At 32.9% G+C, this 22,151-nt stretch overlaps 1 protein-coding gene across 2 annotated transcripts in view; it reads left to right on the top strand.

The window, feature by feature from the left end:
* Positions 1–22,151, top strand: part of LOC106672979 (toll-like receptor 6) — a 313,186-nt gene that overhangs the window by 19,039 nt on the left and 271,996 nt on the right. The window contains exon 2 of one of the 2 annotated variants that reach the window (XM_014404846.2): positions 3,795–4,249. The exons of the other annotated variant lie outside the window; for it this stretch is intronic. The gene's annotated coding sequence lies outside the window, so the exon portion shown is untranslated. Of the gene's footprint in view, positions 1–3,794; positions 4,250–22,151 lie in introns of those variants that run through there. 2 annotated transcript variants of the gene reach the window in all.

The following is a 22,151-nucleotide window of genomic DNA, read 5'->3' as shown; positions in this document are numbered from 1 at the left end:
CCATTTGTAGCAAAAGTAACATTGAAAGGATTAAGCTGGAAAAACAGACCGAAAAACTAAAATTAGTGAAATTTTGAATTCAGAAGAACATAACAGAGGGAGACAAAGTTGTCTTCAAACGATTTATGATGGGCCACACCCGCCTGACACATGCGCACCTCTGTGGGACAGGAAACATATTTTAGAAAAGTGTGAGCGATTAACATCATGAAGCACCATCTTATAATCTTTATATATATATATGTATAGATAGGTTTATTGGATCTCTAAACTAATATGGTCGTATATATATTATAACTTCTCACACTTGTTTTTTATCCCATTTATTGATATGAATATATTTATTTGCGTGAATGAGTAAGTGTACGGCGGAATATAGAGTACTCCATAGAGCTGTTGTTAAACTAATTATGGTTTGATAAGTGTAGTTAATTTGCACAGTTTAGGAGAGCATGACATCAGTGTAATAGCAAATACCCTTCCCCCAAATTTTTAATTATAAGTGCAGTTTGAAAGATTTTATTTGTAAATGCATTTATTTGCGTGAGTAGTTATGTGTGGGTGAATGTGTCTGTAATGCAATATAGAGTACTCTACAGACGTGTCAAGTAAGTTATGTTACGTTCACAATAAATTTTTTTACTTACTGTGTGCGCGGTGTGTTGTTCGTTTTGATATAATACTTAATGAATTAGTACCCTTCTCCACGTGTAAGGTAAAGCGTCCATTGACTATGTATGTTTGCTCTGTACCACATTTTAGAGAGAAAATGATAGCCGCTCTTAAAGGTACTAATCTTTGGAGAAAAAGGTAGACTTGTAGACTTATGTGGATTCCGGTGAAAATTTTAGTTCATCGCCATTATTATCACAGGTGAAATAGTTTATTAGCTTAAAATAATGTAATGTACGTAATAAAGTATTTTATTAGCTATTTTTCTTCCGTAATATGTAATGGTTCAAAATATATAAATAATAAAATCGTTGTAATGAACTGAAAAACATAATATGGCAATAAAATTCATGTTATTACCTACAGGTAAAGCCAATTCTATGAAATAATGAAAAAGGCTTTGTTATTTCGACTTATTTTCTTTTGAATATAAGAAAATGATTAGTCGGGCTCACGAGCGAGAAAAAAGTGCTTTTTTAACACCCCAGAACCACGTAAATGACACCTATACCGGTGAAGGGCTCGTAAATAAAATTTGGGGTAGTGGGAATGAGCAATAAACGGGTAATCGCTTCTAATTGCTTTCTCGTTTGTGGGGGCCATGGATAGCGAAGCTGAAAAGACGTGGATTCTTTGCATTGGGCAGGAATTAAAACGGGTCTTGGATATTGGTGTAATTCCTTTGTGAAACAGGAATGCTCTTCCAATATAGCCGGCCTCCTTTTATTAAGAACTTGAGCCCCTTGGCTTGCAAAAATTCTGGCTTTAGATCACTAGTTATAAATAAACAACTTAAATACATAAGATACCATTATTGGCTTAACAAAAACGAATTGACGTACAATATAAGTAAAGAGTAAAATTTACTATCGAAGTTAAATAATACAATTTAATAAATCTACTAGTTTTACTATTGTGATGTCATACACATATCTGTACCCTGTCCAATAATTTTACTTGTAAAGTTACTGGACTAAGCTTTGAAACATCTAAGGAAGATTATGAAAGTATAAATATAATGAGTTATGTTCATTTCCAGGTTCGTCACCTAAGGTCAATTCTTGCCCAGCTTCACCCCTTCGCCATACACACTTTCGTCCTATTTCTTTTCTCGTGAAAGAAATACGCTAAATAAGAAATGAAAAGTTTCATAAAATGCAAATTATTGTCTTCTTTGGCCAATTTTATACATGAAAACGATGTACTTTATAGGAAAAATGTTACGAATATGAACCCTCATCCTACTCAGATTTGCTCTTAGGCAAAACATTTCTGCTTTCAATCTTGTACGTGGATAATAATCTTGAGATGAAAGATTGTAGACGGGATTTAAACTCTCCGTGAACAAGATACGTGATCACAAAAAGCCTTTCAATAAGTTGAACCGTCGGTGGCTGCAACGGTTTAGCCGTTGACACGGCGCTCACCGCTGTCAGGTAAAGGTCCAGAGTTCGAATCCTGCGTCCCTGGATTGAAACCCGACATACCTACAAATGTTTTTTTTTCTTTTTTTCAAAAACACCGACACTTCGTGGGTAGATATGACATTTCTTGTTGCGAATCTTCGTAAAAAAATAAATGAAATAAAAATAAGCTCAACTTTGCACACATGTGTACAGAATTGAACGAATCTAAACACTATCACATCTCAAATACAATATTTCCTATTTACATGCCATTCACTCGGAATAGCAATACTTGATATATTCCTCCCTATATATAGTTAAAACAAACCTGTGCCCTCCAAAAATCAGATCAAGGGACCCAAATATTGGCTTCCGGGCTTAGTGCATTCCTTCTCGCACCGTATATGAACCCGCTGAATGAAACTCTTTACAGAACAGTACATCGAGCAACCTTTGTCTCCACGCGTGACACAATGTGCAAGCCTTGGTATTTGGTTACAGCGAGATTCGCCTGCCAACACTTAACCAGTTGCGGCCACCAACGTCCTCTCCAAAATTATTTATGAAACCAAACATTGATTAATAGTTAACGTTTTTTAATGATACTGTTAATTATATTTATTAATTTTTATAACTATCCACTAGGGTTCGACGTAATTATTATGTGAGCAACGCCATTGGGTGTTTTTTCCTCTTAAGTTCTACTTACAGTATTTGCATATCCTGCCATGAAAGTATAGTGTACTTTTATAAAATCAAATTTTTAATTTCAAAATAAGAAAAACGGATTAATTAAATTTAATAAAGTTTGGGTTACATAATGTTCGTTACAATATGACGGATTGTTACATATTTATATCAAGTAAAAACCATATAAAATTAATAATTAAAATTGGACATTTGACTGACCACCAGAGAATATAATATTTTTCAGAACAAACAAACAGTCCTAATGATATGTGACAGATGAACTTTTCTTTTATTAAAAATTATACACGTATTTACCCTTATTTATATTATTCATACACTTTTGGAATGTTAAATAATATCGTACTTTGTCTTATACTATAAATAAACTTGTAGTATCTCTTGTAATTGCTTTTATTTATTTGACGAATAAATATTGGAAATGACTGGTTAAAACTGAAGAAATTTGCGTAATGAAAAATTTATAATTATGTTTAAGCTTGTATTTTATTCTCTCAATAAAAAGAAAATGAATAAAAATCTGTAATAATGACAATGAAATATTAATTAATAAATATATCCAATAACACGTATTTTAACCTTATTTTTTGCATGATTTTCCTTATTTATTAAAAAAAATTGTTCGCATTTCTTTTGTATTTTTCACACAAATAACGACGGACAATTTCCGCCAATGTCAACATCTCAATCGGCCAATCATTCGAAAATTTTGGGTTTTCCTTATGAACCCATACGATTGTTTGTCAAGAAAAGTTTGGAGACGAAACTTTACTACTGGTAAAAGTTCTAACTTGACTTTTGTGTACAAGAAGAAAAATCAATGTGGTTAGAACTAGCTTCTGTTGGCCTGCTACTATTATCTATTGAGGTCCGAGTTCAAAACAACCTCGTCCAAGGAGACAAAGAGCTCTTTCATATTTTCTTACACAACTTTCCGTTCAAAACCCTTTTATTTTGAGTGAATCAAATTGACTGTTACTTAACAGCTGTTGTTCTTTTTGTTCGCAGGTCTGTCCAGTGGATTGGCCCGGAGCCGTAACTTTGGGAATGTCTGTGATAACGATGACTCGACGTGCATAGTTTTTATTTTTTAATTTTATAACGAATTTTTCCTTATCTACGCCATTAGATAATGCATTTAATTGTGGCCTTGCATATTATTTGCCGTTGTTTAGCTGCATGTATGTATGTTTTTTGTGTAGGTGAAAATTCGTTTTATGTTTATGAAGCTAATTTTTTTTATTATGCATCTTTCCTATCGAATGACTAGTTCAGAGATGTCCTCAAGCTTCTTTAAAATATTTTTGTAACACCTACTTTTTCATGTTTTCGCGTGTTAATGCGATTTATGTACTGTGCAGGGCTACAATTCATAATTCTAGTCATACTTAATACTCCAATTATTTATTAGAAATTTTCTACGAATTGTGTATATATGAAATAAAAAATGTATATATGTAAATAACGAGATTGGAACAAAAAATCTCTTTTATAAATATATGTGGTAGTTTTTCAAAAAGCGTTGTCTAATTATCTGTCAGGTGCTGGCGCAAAGGCAGGCCATTGTCCACAAATCACCTTCCTAACGAACCTTAACTATTTACCAAATAGGGGCGATATAATATTTTTTCATCCGTCCATGCTGGTCCTCTCACGGTCCTATGTTTTCCGAGCAGGTAGTACGGATACGGCAGGGCTGCCCTTATGATCCCTTGGAACCCTCTTTCGCTTTCCTTTCAGCCCTCCGAATCCCTCAAGATTTATTTTCAAACGTCTCCGCAGCCTCTAAGCGCAGCCAATTTCCAGCCCCTCTCATGAACCAGTTTCAGATTATTGCATTTCCACATTTACTGGCAATTTCCTGCCCTTTGAACAAGTGGGATTAGTATGTAGGGTTTAATCATTAACGCCTGTTTCCACAACGGCGTCTAAGAATGTCAAAACCTCATGCTCTCACTTTGGCCTTCAGGTTAAAGGGAGATGATGAGAAATGAGTGGAGAGAGGTAAAATAGCCCTTTAGGCTTAGGTGGCAGAGAAGCAATCTTCTCCCTGAACGAGTCTTTCCATAACAAATTGTAACTATTATAAGGAAAACGTTTTAACTCCAACATCGTCAAACCATAAAAGGTAATTGATGGTCAACTAAAGAGCTCTCAAATCCTTCATTGCTTTGGAAAAACCAACAGAATATACCATAATTTAATTTAGTATTACTAAACAATTAATAAAAAATTCACTTGAGAAATAAAAACATTTTTTCATTGGTTACAAATGGACAATGTAATGAATGTAATGTACAGAAAGGTAAGTTTAATCATGATTTATCTTCAAAGAAATGAACGCAATTTTTAATTAGATTAAGTTTTAAATAGTAAAACATTTCTTAGCAAATTGGAGTAAGAATATAAAAGTATTGTTTATAAAAATAGTGGAATAAATTATAAAATAATATTGTAAGTGAGAACTTAAAAAGCTCGTGTAGTTTCTTACCGGCTTCGTTTTTCTTTATTGCTTAAGGAATTTAAGAGTAAGTAAGTAGTATCGTTTATGTAATTGTTTTCCGCATGAATGCAGAGTATCGTTTTAAACATATGGCTGCATGTTACTTTTACTTACTGTAAGTATGTTGTCTTAAATGTTCAACTGTTGCGTAAATTTTATAGTTCAGTTACCACCCCAGGTTTATTTTCAGTGTATTCCTTATGAATTATTTAATTTGAAATATTTAAAAATGTTTATTACATATAAAGCATATACATTTACAATTAATACGATTAACAAGAAAGAAAGAACGGTGAAAGAATTTTGTAATTGATACAGTAAATTTCAATTAGTAGAAATAAAATAGTACAGGATTAGGAATTAATTAACAACGTTGAATTAATGGTCATTACCATAAAGCGTAGAGGGCAAAATTGGTTTGTCCCATTTATCGGTTAACTAAAGACATGGCATTTATATTTTCTAAATGAGAAAAACCCATATTATATCCGATTTAAACCCAATTTATTATAATGATGAGTTTTATTTATATCTAAATCGATTTAGCTTTAAGCGGTACATTGGAGGATTTTTTAAAAAAGTAGAATATAAATCAAGCATTCTTAGATTTTTCAGAAAGTATTTAATTAAATATATAAAGTTCTTATTTCGAACTTATAGTTCTAACCTGATGGAGCCGTATTTGACCTTTTGTAGCCTCAAGGCAATAAAAATGTTAATGGCCTAATTAAAATTGGTAAAAAATAAAAGCCATAAAATCGTACTGTGCTCCCGTTTCATTTTTCCAGGTCTAGTGAACCCGACGTTTTGGTTGATTGTCCCGGACTTAATTACTGCACTGTTTTGATTAGTACTGATTACACTTCCCGTCCATACATTCTGCATGGAACTCGTTAAGCTCTGACGTTTATTTATGTTTACCGTGAAACATTTTTAGAAATCACGGTTTATAATTGTTTCACGTTTTACAAGAAAATTCAATTTGAGTACAAAAATAAATATAAATTTAGTTAAAACAACCGTTTTAATAGTTTTTTAATTCTCACACAATCTAAGTTATGTCAAAGCTTATATAGATAAAAAGAATATTAAGAATATATTTGGAATTCTTATTTCTTTTAAACATGAATTTCCATCAGAATTTGTTGATAATTAAAAATTAACGAAATGTATAAAAAATAAATTCCTAAATTCGAAGAAACTAAGAATAATACTATTTGCCGTAATCAGTATTAATGAACCATTTTTGTTATTTTAAATATGAAAAAAAGAAATGGATGGGAGGAGAAAACAGTTTGTCTTGCGAAAATATTAATTTGTTGAATATTAGCAAGGTAATTCCTGTCATACAAGAGAGCATAACGATCAACGAATAGGTATCGAGGACGATGGATCAAATCAAATTACAATACTTTTCATACCATGACAATAAAAAAGCCAATGACTAACTATGATTCGAACCCAGGACCACAAGCGTGGCGTCGGCGGACGAATTAACAATGATTTTTGAAAATTGGTATACCTTCGACAATTAAACAAATAATATTATAAACTATCATAATTTTTAAATAATGAATTGTTGTTAATTCGTTAAAAAAGAAAACGTACAAAAACATACCAAAATAAAATTTAATTTAGTTAATTGATCATTTAAAGTCTGCTCATTCACGCGTTTTTCCCCATTTCTCAATTTTCAGTGTGTACGACGCATACGAGGACAGGAAGACCAAAATGATCCGTAACGACCAAATTACAGTTTCGTTACCAAACAGACTATACAGAACGATATCATATAATTAAAATGCATACACTAAACATATTCAATAATTATTCAGATATTTTGAGATGCGGTCGGGTGTGATGTAGGTTTCAGAAAAACATTTTCTTTATCGTACCAACGTTTCGATCTTTTATTGAGCCATGAACATGATCTCAATAAAAGATCGAAACGTTGGCACGATAAAGAAAATGTTTTTCTGAAGCCTACATCACACCCGACCGCATCTCACGATATCTGAATAACTATCGATTAACGGTCACTAATCTCTACATATATTCAATAATTAATCAAGGTTAATAAAGAAATTATTTTATTACTGTTTATTTTGTTTGCATTTTTTACATAATGAAAACCAAAAAAATCTCATATGCTTTGTTGTAAAGAAGCAGGCTAATGCTAATTTTACCCTATAATTATTAAATGCTTAGATACTTATTTTAAAATTATTTAAATTTTTTTGCTATAAGAAAATAATCTGTGACCTAGAATATTCTGCCATAGCTGTTTGAAATGCAGGGAAGTGTTATAATGTACGACAGTGAATAAAGTATAATGTTGTCGGTTCTGGTTTCAGGAAAGGGCCTGTAATTACATTGCTTCAGGAGCTCAACTTTTATTCAGTATATTTCACAGCGTTTGAGGAAAGGTTTCTTTCCTCCATAATATTCTTAAAATGTTTTTGAAACAAATTCAAGTTGATATTTAATTTCTTGAAAAAAATTTCTTCTCTGACTTTTTATGAATGTAAAATTAATTGTTTAAAGGCAACAGTTCTTAAGTTGTTTTAAAAGCTTAATATCAACTAGAAAAATATTTATTAGTAGCCTGACCAAATAGTATCTATATTTGCACAATATTTATTGAAAATTGAATTCACCTGGGTACGAATAAACAATCAAATAAAATAAACATCAACACAACAATCACTTTTCGAACAGAATGGTGGTAAAAAGAAAATAAACACAACTCAATAATGCAAACAAAATAAATGTGTACCGCACTTAACATATTTCTTTAAAAGCTTGAAAACTTTGTGCTTTTAGGGTTAGTGTTTTCTCGACGATTTTGAAAATTTTCAAATATTTTTGAAATTTTGATAAATTATAAAACATTATATTATTCATATTTTAAATAATTATATTATTATAATGTTATTATTTGTTAATGTTTTTTGATAGATACAGTGATAGATAGATATAGTTTGAGAGTGTGGGAGAGAGAGGCAGAGAATATAGAAAAGTAGAACACTTGAAAACACCATAATACATACAGTGTATGTATGCATCTGGGTCCATGCAGAGATAATATACAGATATAATATTCAGTCTAGCGAGAATCTGTAAAAATCTTCAACGTTCTAAGCTCACAGTGACTGTTAGACTGCTCTTACTGACAGACGGACTTCAGAAATATTTTAAAAAATAAATAAAAAGCAGTCGGTAATAGTCAAAGGTTTATGGATGGTTTGTGGTTTGTAAGAGTTCGTCTGGAAAGCTTAAAAATATTCATAGACAACTGAAATTTTATTTGCATATACATGATAATATAATATTTACAGTAGAGTTTATAACTAACAAAATTTACCTCCAGCTACTGAAGGTCGGTGTCTAAGTGATTACATTAAATTATTTGTCTTTTGGGAAAAAGTTTAGACCAAAACTGCCAGCTGGCGTGTCAAAATTGTAGGAGAGCGTTATTTATTCTCCAGTGAAACTTCTTTTTGTCTCAGCTGAAATTACATATTTGTAGCGGATTTTTCCAGTATTAGTCATTGCTTTAAAATGTTAATTTTTACATCTCTGATGTTTTTCAACACCTCAACCCCGTGCAGTTCTAATTCTGTTACAAGCCTCAGATGCTTGTTCTGCTCATCCTTAAGGTTGTAGACATGTCTTGCGTTTGACCTTGTACAGCAGAAGTTTATTAATGACAGACTGACGTGATGACAGAGTAGAGAATAAAGTATGGGGATATCCGATTTTCCCTTGTTAGTTTTATCATTTCCATAACTGGTCAACGTGAGTTTACGCCCGAATCATTCAAAGATATTTGACTAACTCGGGCGACGTCACAGTTATCCTTTCAATGTAGAATTTCTATACAGCAACGGTATACACTTGCTAAAAATTAACGCCTCCGTTTTATAATGTTTAATTTTTATTTTTAAACGGCTGTAGAAATTTCCTACTCAACGCATTGCGTTGTTCAAACTGTTATATATTGTAGCTATCTTCCAAGAGGAAGAGAAGTCAGCGATATCGTCGTCGTTTATATTTTTTGGGCGACGTATTGTGTTTAAGCAATGCTGTTCAGTCGGGAAAGTGATAATCTAAGAGAGAGAAAAAATAGAAAGGTGCATGAAAAAGTTAAATTTATGGTGGTTGACTGTGCTCGAATTCAATTTATATTCGTATCTTTAAGCATGCATTCATTCTAACATTTTTATCGAGAAAAATAATCCGTGACTAACAAAAACGGAAAAAACAATTACATTGTTTTTTGGTACAAGAATTATACTTAACTGATTAATAAACTGTAATGACTGCATTTTACATTATCTTAAAGATTTGATAACAACTTTACTGTTCTTTTTCTTTGATAAAATTTTTTGAATTATTTGGATAATTTTGTAAAGTGAGGGTCGTTAATCCGTTGGGAGCTGCTCTAGACATAAAGCAGAAAGACAAACCGGCTGGAAGTAAGCTCTTCGTCTTTAATGACCCAACTTTCCCGTGATAAATTACGTCGAAATCATATGAGTTATTCTAACCTGGTACCTTAAACAAGGGCCTCTCAAGACGGCGTGAAATGAAAAGACAATGGGGCATAAGTGATTTTTTATTACGTCTCTATTACAATAAAGCAGTTCCCCTCCTTTTGTATAAGGCCCGTCTAGCTCAAAGCTGATCCCTAAACAAATAAGTGAAATACAGCTTTTCTCGAGCCCTTTTCTTGCATTAGAATATAATGCCGCTGAGGCATTGTGGCCACCCCTTCTCCGTTTGAGAATATTAAAGGGGCGTTTCTTAAGGGGTGGATCTCAATCAAAGTTACATTTAACAGTAACAGGCTCAGGCTGCAGTCAATTGTTGGCTTGTATCTTCCCCTTTTGTCAGACTGTAAGATTGTAAGCGAACAATTGGCCCTGTTACAAAGGTGAATGAGCATAATCCAAGTTTGGAAGCGGCCACAGTAGAGCGGTAAATCACTGAAACAGGTACGGGCAAACCGCACTATTTGAAATAGACAGTCATGACTTACCGCTCCTTACTGTAGAATTCTCAGGATGAGCCCCTCACTTCGGACGCAACCCCTCCAACTGAAACAATTTAATTGTTTTCAACTGTACAGATTTACTGAACTGGAAACGGACCCGGTTTTCCATCTTACAGGAACGAGATACCGATGATTACGTTCTCATGTTCGTAAAATTTTCTGTACCGGAGATTGACGAGGAGCTTTAATTCAACCTGATATTTTTCTATACAAAACATGATATTATTTTTGCTATACTGTGTAGATGTAATGTAAAATTATTTTGTGGATGATTTATATGAAGCTTTAAAATTTAAACTCCAAATAGAACATTATTTCCAATGATCTTAATAATTAATTTTCTAAATTATAAACTTTCCGCTTCAGTTTTATTAATTATTTCAATGACTAAGATACATACAGAATGTTCTGTAAACAGACATCCATACTTTAGGATGATAAGTCCTTACATGTCAAATTTGATTAAAAATTCCGTATTGTCCAAAGCCCGATTCTAAATTGTATTCGAGATATTTCACTTTCAGCTTCCTTCAATCTTTCACAACTTTATTAACCATAAAGTTCCCAGAATCTGATGAAATCTTAATCTGACTGTAAATTTGATTACAGCACTGGAAAGAGCATTTAATCTCTATGAAATTCCACCGGCTTTTAATTGTAACCTTAACCAAACAAAATACAAAAGCCCTTAAAATATAAAGTTTTTCAACTTTCTGAAGTTTTTGTTTAGAGTTTGAGTAGGATTTTTTTGGTTCTGTAAATACTAACATGTAAGGCGCATACAAAAAAGTTTCTACTACTAATGACCGTTAAAAACATGTAATTAATTACTAAAGTTCACTATCACCAACGTAAAATTAAGGTTTAATTACAAAAACTTTGCTTTTTGGTTAAAAACAGTTAAAAATAGTCATTAAGATTTTGAAACAAATAACGCTAGCAATGCAAAAAATCTTTTTAAAAATTGAATAGAAGAAAAAAATATAAGTAAAACTCTGTCAGGAAACTATGTCAGGATTAAATTCATTGAGAAGGTGGATACTTTGAACATTTAGTTTAATTCCATACAGCAGTGGGATATTGTGCGCCTCAGTTTTAATAACACTCTGTTTATAAGGAACAATGTATTTTATTTAATTTTTTTTTGCGTTTTTTGTTTTTCCTATGTACAATTTTGTACCAAAGAGTTTTTTATGTTTAAATTGTGAAAGTTTTATATCATTCATAGAAGTTCCAAAATGTTGTAACTGATTTTTTTAACAGTTTGTAACAGAACATTTAAACTTTAGTAATTTATATTGGTGACTTACATTCGAGAAATTAATTACATATGTTTAGAGCATCAGTAGGGACAACTTTTCTGTAAGCGTTTAATTTTAGTACTTACTGAACGAAAAATAAATTGGTTAAACTTTAGACCTGTTTTTCTGAAACCTACATCACACCAGACCGTATCGATTAACGGTCACTAATCACCACACAATTCTACACGAGAAGAACGAAGAACATGGGATTCTATGAACAAATTGCAACTACATATGGACACGAAGCTAAACGTATACTGAAGGACATCGCCAACAATGAGAAGAAACTCGCATCGGCTATCAATCAGAGAACTTTTTTGCTGAAATTCAGACAACACAAGGCCCTGAAGATGATCTCAATAAAGATCGAAACGTTGGCACGATAAAGAAAATGTTTTTCTGGAACCTACATCACACCAGACCGCATCTCACGATTTCTAAATAACTATCGATTGACGGTCACTAATCACCACACATTTAGACAAATACTTCAGAAAATCATAAAAGTTGATATTCTTAGTATTTTGTGTTCTGTTTGCCTGCTGTAATAAAAACAACTAATAAATCTTCTAGACTTTTCAGTCTTCTTTCTATTTGAGCAATCAAATTTACAGTAGATCTACAATTTTATGAGATACGGACTATATGGAATAAATTTATGAAATAGTCAAGTAACCAAAAAATTAATATCTCAAATGCAATTGCGAATCTGGCTTTGGAGAATGTAGACGTTTTAGTCTAATTGGCATGTAGGAAAACCTCCTGTCATGCTAACTTCTGTTGGGACGCCTTGCATATTTTATTATTTATAAACACGATTGAAGATGGCCAGCAGTCAAAACGCGTTTGTCCGACAAACAAACAATTCAATTTTTTGAAGTCAAAAGAATATTATTAAGAATTTTAATTTAATCTACCGGTGTATGTATAAAAATGTTTAGTATGAAAATATAATGTAAATTATATAAGTGAGCTATTTTTACACACTCTCTTGTTATATAACTGTTTCATAGCTTTAAATTATTACAAATAAGCTGGCAATAAAAAAATATCTTTGTATTATTAGATGTGATTTATTCCAAGTTTAAGTCAAATTGAAATGCCTCGGGATATTCAGGCGGTGAAATGTACTCATTTTGTGATTTTTTTGACTTGTAAAAAGGACTTACAAGTTTATTTTAAATTTATTATCGCTCTTGTTTCAACAAGGCAATGTATGCGATCCAATTCTTTTTTGTAAAACGCTTTCAAGAAAGATTATATTAAAGGGGGACCAAAGTTTCAAGACATGCTAATTCCTTTTAAGGTCGGAACAGAATATTTAATGACGCCACCTTATTACATACGTAAATTGATGTGTAAATTTCTGTTAAATATACGGCCGTTTAACCGGTAAAAAATTGTTTTCAGCGAGATCCGTCACTCATTACTTTTGTGTTTTGTTTCAATACACTTTACGGCTTCCTTTGCAATTAAAGCATTAATTAGTATGTGAATAGTCGGAAAAAAGTTCACACCGAATTACAACTATGTTTAGTACGTACAACTAAGCTAGGGTGTTTATAACACGGGTTTTACCTTTGCTCGTTATATTTTGTAATTCACTTCATCTCCTATTCATTAGAAAGAAAATGTGTGAATTGTGTGGTTATAAATTAGGTCGACGAGAACAATTACTCCGCACGGATACTAAAACAAGGTCTAGTTAAATTAAAAAACAAAAAAGAATAAATTCGGTAAAAATAGCAGGTGGTTAGAAGAATATCCGTTTTTGTCGAATATACATCGGACTGAAAGTTTTTCAAAAACCCTTTGAAATATTTTTCCTTTTACAACGCATTTCGGAGCATCATAAATGCCGACGACATTGCTCCGAATCTGTCTCTCGGAAGGAAGTCATCATTCAGAATAAAACCCTCGGGTTAAGTCTTGTCACTTCAGGTTGAAAAGAGGTTTTGTCATATTTACTCCTGCACGGGCTGATGATCCATATTCAAAGCGTTCCAGTATGAGGTGTACATCTGATTTTCCAGGGATGATTAAATATTCAGGGAAATCGACTTAGACCTGCGCTGAAGAATTCCAGTCGAGCGGGCAAAGCAGAGTCTACGTCTTACGATTAGGTCATTATACATGAGTACTAATTCAACCATGAATCTGATCACACCGTCTTCGCACTTCACCTAATTTTTATTAATTGCTTCAAACAAATTATTTGAGAACATTAACATATTCATCAATGACAACAAAGCCATCTTTCAAAGGGATTAAATGGCAATTACTGCCACAGATCTATTAAAAATATAGATAATAGTGTTGCTCTTGTTTAATGAATCGCAATGAAGAATTTTTATTTTTCTAAATATAAGTAGAGATATTATAATATTTCAATTGTAAACTACTATAAATAGTGTTGAAGGTTCCAAAGTTTCTAATGTTTTAAAATTTTTAATCCTTTTCTATTCAAATAAAATAAGCAAAAATTGTTTTTATTTAAAAACATTTTTTTAAATAATATATATACAGGGTGTATCAACTTTTATAGTCCAGATTTAATTTGAAAACGTTTAATTTTAACAAAAGTTTAACTAAAATACTCCTGTACAAACACGAAGTTAATTTTGGCTAGGAATTGCGTGGTGGTAACAGATTTAACATAACTTCCTCATCTACCTGGGAAATGTCACTATCTTTGTTATTTTAAATGAGAAGTCCATATTCTTGTTGTAAATTCGATTCTAGAGGTTATTTGATGCCACTTTTACTGAAAGGAAAATTTTGATAGGATTGACCATTTCTGAGCTATGCGCGACGGAAGAGGCGTGTGGGGGATATGCTTTTTGTAAAAAGATGGCCCTCCCTGTTTTAGGTTTAAAATGCAGGGGTTTTATACTGTGCCTTTTTGGGCAGGGAGTGTATGTAAGCATTTATTATAAACATAAATGTTAATAAATGTCAAAACCTGCATTAATACATAACAACAGCTGAGAGCACCCGCTTCACGCGTCTTCCGTAAGGCATAACTCAGGAAAGATCGATACTATAAAATATTTCCTTTCCAGCTAGATAAGAAAGTTATGTTAAATGTGTTACCACCACGCGATTCCTAGTCAAAATTAATATGAAGGTTATATATTGCCATTTTTTGCTAAAGTTAACCTTTAGGGGGCTATAGAAGTTGATAAGACCTGAATATATGTATGGAAAGCGTGGCAAATTTGGAAATTTGTTTGTTGTAAATTAGGAAGTAGATAAAATAAAGCACTAATGGGTGAGTTTCGTTGATTACTATTTTTATTAGTCTCTATAAAATTCAATTCGCTGTTGAACAGTTGAAATTTTTTTGAACAGTACTTTTACAAAATTATTTCATTCCACGTCATTAGGATTTTCGCAGCGTTCTTAGTTGAATGTTGGTAGTTAATTGGAAATGTTTTCAAGATCAAAGCCTTATTTTCCTGAACGCCCTGAAGACGGCTTAAATGAAGTCGAGTCCTTAACTTTATTGCTTTCCAGAAATCCCTGAAAACTGCTGACCCCTCTCTCTTATAAACAATTTGAAACCTTAGAGCACAAGAAATAAATCAGCGGAAAGTAAGAGATAGAGAGAGAGTGAGAGAGAGAGAGGGGGAGAGAGAGTGGGAGAGGGAGGGAGAGAGAGAGAGAGAGTGAGAGAGTGAGAGGGAGAGAGAGAGACAGGGAGGTAGATGCTACAAAACTACTACAAGTAAAAAAAGTAACATATTTACCACTTATATTTGAAATAAATATAAATATAAATTTATAAAATTTAGTCTTATATTTTAGTCAACATATATTAAATGAAAGAAAAATTTACATTTTTTCTCTTTTCTTTTTGTTTGGTTGTTTGCTAATTTCCTTTATTGAATGCTTATGTACTTTCAACCAGTTTAATGTTATAATTTTGAGTGTTCTAGTTATTAATGCATATTCGGGCACTAATTTCTTTACGCTATAGCGTAAATTGAGATTTTTGAATTTATTTTTATTTTAAAGATTGGATGGAAAAAGAAGAGGGTGTGGACGGTCAAAAAATATAATCAACGAAGTAAAAGAAATAAATTATTTATATAAAAGTACCTACAGATAGACAGTTTCAGAGAGTGAGAGAGAAAGAGTAAGAGAAAGAGAGACAGAGCCAGAGAGGAGAGAGCGTGAGAGAGAGTAAGGGTAAGATGTAGGGAGAGAGAGAATGAGAGAGAGAGAGAGAGAGAGAGAGAGAGTGAGAGAGAGAGAGAGTAAGGGTAAGAGGTAGGGAGAGAGAAAGAGAGTGAGAGAGAACAAGTGAGTGAAGGATCATTTAAATATCTCTCCGCAATTAATCTTTGTTCAGGGCGGTTTCAATTTAAGGGGAATGGGACCCAATCGGGAATAACCAGGGACAGAACAAACTCCAGTCATATTTATTACAAGACAGTATCAACACCCTCCTTATGTAGGACTCCCTCGAGATCAGAACGTTGGATAAATAGAAAGCAGAGGAGATTGCCTTGATTTACTGTTCGGCCTAATCAGTTTAGTTCCCAACAAGATCCTGCTCGATTTTTGTCATGAAAATAGTATCTCAAAAACAGTAAATTCCGTTTTTTTAAAGACCTTTTTGGATGTTTTTTCAGAACTTACAACCAATTCAAAATATCCTTTTATTATATCGATATCTATATAATAAAATGATATTTTCAAATGGTTGTAAGTTCCATGAAAAACACCTCAAAAGATCTTAAAACAAGAACAACCAAGAAGAAAGAAGAGAAGAATAAATTCCGTTTTTGTTTAGAATCTATTTAACTGTATGTAGTCGGTCGCATTGTTAATTTCGACGGCCCCCTTCCCGAAAAAAGAGGTTTTTTCTTCGCGCAATCTGTTTGGGGGTGATTGGCTGCGAATTTCTTCGCTGTTGAGAAGCACAAAGTATGCATTGCTCTTGTTAGGTTGATTTTTGTAATATTTTTACAACTTGTTTATGTAATCGTTAATTTTTTTTAATTCGTAAGTATTTAGCAATTCAAGAAAATAATATTTCAGGATTGAATTACAAAATTGTACTTATAGTGAAAAATATATTAATTAGATAATCAGAAATGATAATCATGGCAGTTGAATCCTCTGATTTACTGATTTATTTATATGTGAACAAGTCTTTTTGATGGACTTCTGCTTTTCTGTCTCATAAAATTTGATTATTGATCATTAAACTGATATCAGTTGGGCGATATTAATTCAAAATTGGATTTCTTTCAACTCATACCAATTATCAATATTTAATTTTGTACTGATTAATTTATATAAGCTCATATTTGTACATGCATGTGCATACTTAAGTATATAAAAAATTCATTCGATTATTTTTCTCACCTTGCACCTACCTCGGTTTTGGCAGTACGGTGTTGTCCGTTCCACATCGAAGTTAGTCTTCAGGACAGCTGTCAGCTTAGGCATTCCAGCCCCTTGCGCTTGCAATTTTTAAAACTAGACACATTTTTCTTTCATTTCTTTCCCTACATATTTGATACGTTAAATAAAACATTAAACCCGTAAAAAGTAATAAAAAAGAAGCTTTATATTTTAATTGTTTTTACTGATTTCTTCAATCCTTTTATCAATTCTAATAGAAATTCGATTAATCTACGAGAGAAAACACGACTACATGTAATTAAAAGCAATAAGTTTAAAAAGAACTTTAGTGTTTAGTTTGAATTGGTGTGTTTGAAAATTTTGTAGTATTTTTTAACTGTAATTGTTTGCCGTAATAATCTGAGCTTTAAATCTACAAAAAAGTTTATTTTATTGGTTTTTTGACAATTTCCTAGCATGTAAAAATACCAGCTGGTGTACTCCATACTAATTGGAACGAACATATCTTCATTTCCTGTCGGCTTTGTAGTTTAGCCATGTCTTTCCATCGAATTAATTTTATTCTCCAAATATTCTATAGTTATTGAATAAAATCTTTCAATTATAAATTGTAAGTTTTGCTCAATATTTTGCGACACACGCGTAATACCAACTTTTAAAATGCCAGTTAAACATTCGTTCAGCTGCTTTATTTTTTTAATTAGTGAATCAACTCCTCTCAGTAGTGGTAGGAGAACGTAATGGGCGCTTGATGAACTTCTCATACCTATTCATAGATTTTCTCAAAGGACGATATAAATATCCATGGCGGACTTTTCGGTTTTTAATTAGTCTTTAGATATCTTACTTTTCATGATGGCACCTTAACAAGTCTAAAAAATATACATCACTCTGATTTTTTCAAGAATTAGAAAACAATTACATTCATTAACACTAAGATTGACTTAACGACTTGAATCTTAAGATTTATAAATCTACCCTGTCTGTAGGTTTTGAAAGGATGTTTTTTGTGACACCGTACTCTTATAAGCTATTCTAAAACCTTCTTGTTTAAAAATTGTACTAACTTTTTTACGATAATTCACCAATCTATGGCAAACAACGGAAACCTAATGATTCATTTATGGTGGGTTGGCTGAGTTTTTGGAAACACTATGTAGACGATATTCCATGCATATGGTCGGGAACATTAGAGGATCTCGAAGAATTCCGCCAACTAATTAATTCTCTACATCGTAATATAAATTTTACATTGGAAATTAACAAAGATGCTTGTTTGAACTTTTTAGACTTAAAATTGTCCATAATAAACAACATAATAGAAATAGATGTATACAGAAAACCCACGACTACAGACACTATGGTTCCAGCGGATTCTTCCCACCCATGTTGTCAAAAAGCTGCTCGTTTCATTTGGCTCATAGACCGTATGTTAAAACTTCCATTAACACCTGCTAACTATAAAAAAGAATTAGAAACTGTTAAAACCACAGCAAAAAACAATGGGTATCTAGAAATATTTATTGATAGGTTACGAATTAAAAGAATAAAAAAATCAACTTTAAAAGAATCAACAATAGGACTCAGCCATCCCACCATAAATAAATCATTAGGTTTCTCTGTTTTAGAGAATTATTTCTATTATTATTTCTATTTTAATTTTGGGTTATAGGAATAATTCTCGCGTATAGGACTCACGTAGTGCTGTCCGCGATGTGTAACTCATCTCACACCCGACAGTTAATTGTGGCAAGTGGTCTTGATAGAGGCTCGCCAAACTGTCTACTGATTTAGAATGCTTGTCGGGCACTCAAGACTACAGTAAGCCTAGATGTCCTCTTGCAACCAAGAGGAGGAAGTGGGATCTGTGATGTGGGTAGGAATGGATTGAGTCAGGGGTATGGTTTCGGCTGTCTAAAAAATATAGTGCAGCGATTGCCGAGAAGTGAACACCAATTTGAGTGAGTCGCCTTTCTGAAAAGGGGACACAATGCCCCAGTTCGTGCTCTCTTCAGCGCAGTTTGGAGGAGGCGGTGTAATGGTCTGGGGTGGGAAGTAGCGAAAAGCACTGGAGAACGAACTCGACTCTTTATTATTGAAGGCAACCTGACTGCAGTCCGTTATATCCAAGAAATTATCGAGGAATACTTACATATCTCAAACTAGGGATTTCTTTGGCAGAGATTTGTGATTTCTGGATGTCAGATTTCATAGAGGAAAAGTAGTTCATCAATATTTAGAAAACTTGGGAATTTCCCATCTGGCCATTCCTCCATTGTCGCCAGACCTTAATTCCATTGAGCACATGTGAGATGCGTTGCAGAGAAGGCTTTTCGATCAACAACCGCAGCCTTCAAAAACTGAGTTGCAGCGTTGCAGCATCTATGAAGTGCAATTCTTTATGAAATTAGTGAAAACTTTCTTAATAGTATGCCTAACAGGTGCACAGAGGGTTTATCTAACATACGACATTATACACTGCATTAATTGTTTAAAAAAATTATTGTGTTCAATAAACAAAATTATGGAAATAAAACCTTCTATTTTGTATTTTTCAAAATCCCTTGATTAAATATTCCTTAATTAAAAAACAATAATTTCTAATAAATTTTAATGCAATTTATAATAAAAATAAAAATCCTAGGGAAAGTAAATCCTACAAAATTGTTCATATCGGTATTAACTTTCGAGCAGTTCGGTTCGCTTCTCGGTCCGAGAACTTTGTTTGAAGAGCAGCTAGTATTTCGTTCGCGTGTTGCAGAATTTGGAGGAAACAGGGCTGTGTTACTGTATTTAGTATTCATAGATATCTCGTTTTTTGTTACCTTTGGTGAATGAATTTATTAGCATATAATGTGAGGGGGCAAATGGTGGAATATTGAGTACCCTATCAACTTTCAATATGTGTAAGGGGTGATGGAGGAATATCGACTAGTCCACTAACGTATTCGAGTGAATGGGATACAAAAGGCAAGAAGATATTTAAAAATGATTAATATTAACATGATGTTTCTTTGTAAAGGTTTCGTAAGTGTTATATCAGAATGTCTCCCATTCTGGTCTGTTTATTTACATAGCCATTTAGTTTGTTTTCTACATTTCGTTAACATCGGTTGTGCGCTTTATTCTTGCCGACCTCACCACAATGTGTTGTAATTGCTTCCATTTTTTATTTGAGTTGGTATGTCAATTATGAGGTAAACATAATTATTAGTACATATTCTACAGTTTAAAGTAATATCTTAGTGAATTTTTACAACATATTCCATACAAATAATTTCCAGTAGATCATGACGAATGAAAACCTGAAGGGACAAATGTGTTTTTCCAGGTAGTTCAACATGTTCAAATGAGGCTTAATTATAATTTAAATACTCGAACCAGAAATTATAATGACTAAACTAATCCCTCTGGGATTGAACAGATGTGCAACGTGCCCGATAAACGTGAAAACATCACCGTGATGTTCAAATAAGTTCTCATTCAAAATTTCGTTCCGTTGTTTTTGAATGAACAACCTTCGGCCGGGAACAAAGTGATATGATAAAACGGTGAGCTGAAAATGTCAAGTAAATTGTGCGCGAGACTTCGGATGATGTATATAGGTGAGAACGGGGTTCCCTGACCCAGGAGGACAACTGTACAATTATCCGGAAAAATGCTTGGTCCTGTGCCAACCTCTAATTCGCATTTCTACTCTTTCCTCTCGCTATATTTTCATACAGTCGGTTAATCAAGTCCGACAGTGTAAATTGTTTGATCCCAGAGTTGGAATTAAGCGACCTGAAAAGGAAAACAAAAGATATGCAAAGAAAGAGAGTCGTCTCATTAAAAAGTTTAATTATATAAAATCGTTACCAGGCATGTAAAATTTCACGAAAGATACAAACAATGCAACGGAGTGTTTATTAAGAAGGATAACAGACACTAATAAACAAAACCTACTTCTTAATCAGTTTCATTAAAATCGATCTACACCTTTTCGCTTTACGCTCGGTCTGATATTTGAAACAACTACCAACAAACGAAAATTCAGTTTAAGTTGTTCCGCTCTGTTTTCTGTTTGATGAAACTTTAATAATTCAGCAATTAAATAGCACTGAAGGGCACAAACTGTCTACTAACGGTTTTCACGCATTTCACTCTAGCCAGGTGAATGTTCGTCAGCAATTGTTTCGGTCAGACGGGTTTTCTGGAAATATCCCCGTTCAGCCGGACAATACAAAAGAGCGAGGATAAACGGACCACTGTGATTATCTTGTCAAACAAAACGAAATGTAAATCATTGATTATTTATAAAGCCAATTAATACTGCTAATATAATTTCACATTATATTTCTCACCATCAGATGTTTCTACGAAATCAGTCATAAGTTTTCAGTATATTTTCAATATGCAAAATTCAATACAAACCACGAAGTACAATAATAAACTCGCTGGTAATTTGTGCACAGTCAAAATTCCATGTCACAATCCGAATTAAGAGTGAACGGCATGAGGATCTCGCTGCTCTCCCCACTCGGAAATTCAGTACGCTTGAACTAAAAGTTCCATGACTGTAAGTAAATTTTCATATTTTTTAACCTTGTGAATTATTAATTATAGTTTCAGTGTCATAATCAATGCGATGCATTCCTCAAAATCTGGGCCGGACTATTTTTTGGTCTTTTCAAATGACCTTGTTCCTGATTAATCAATGCAAATTTGTAATACGGCTGATATAAATTATATCGAGATAACTTTGTGTAGATAGCAATAGTGGACTTGAAACATGTGGGTGAAATGGTGGACGAGTTAGCTAAGCCACAGGACGTCACAACCGTGTGAAGGGTATCATTCGGCTTCATATAAAAAGTGTAGGATTGTCTCTCGATTGAAGAATTGCTATTGAGCAATTAGCAGTGAAGCAAGTATGCATTAGTATTTTTGTTATTTTATTATTGCATTTGTTACTAATTTTTGCTTAGTATTCCATTTTTGTATATCAATCAAGAAAGTATTTATTAGCGCGAATGTATAGTGTGGGGGGGATGTAGAGTACCCCTTCCATTCTCATTTTGATCAGTTATACTGTTTGTGTAAAGAGGGATGGAATTATATCGAGTTTCGATCACTTAAGTGAATGG

This window comes from Cimex lectularius, unplaced genomic scaffold (assembly GCF_000648675.2).
Source record: "Cimex lectularius strain Harlan isolate CLEC.00 unplaced genomic scaffold, Clec_2.1 scaffold182, whole genome shotgun sequence".
Taxonomy (NCBI): Eukaryota; Metazoa; Arthropoda; class Insecta; order Hemiptera; family Cimicidae; genus Cimex; species Cimex lectularius.
This window is presented reverse-complemented; position numbering and strand designations above follow the sequence as displayed.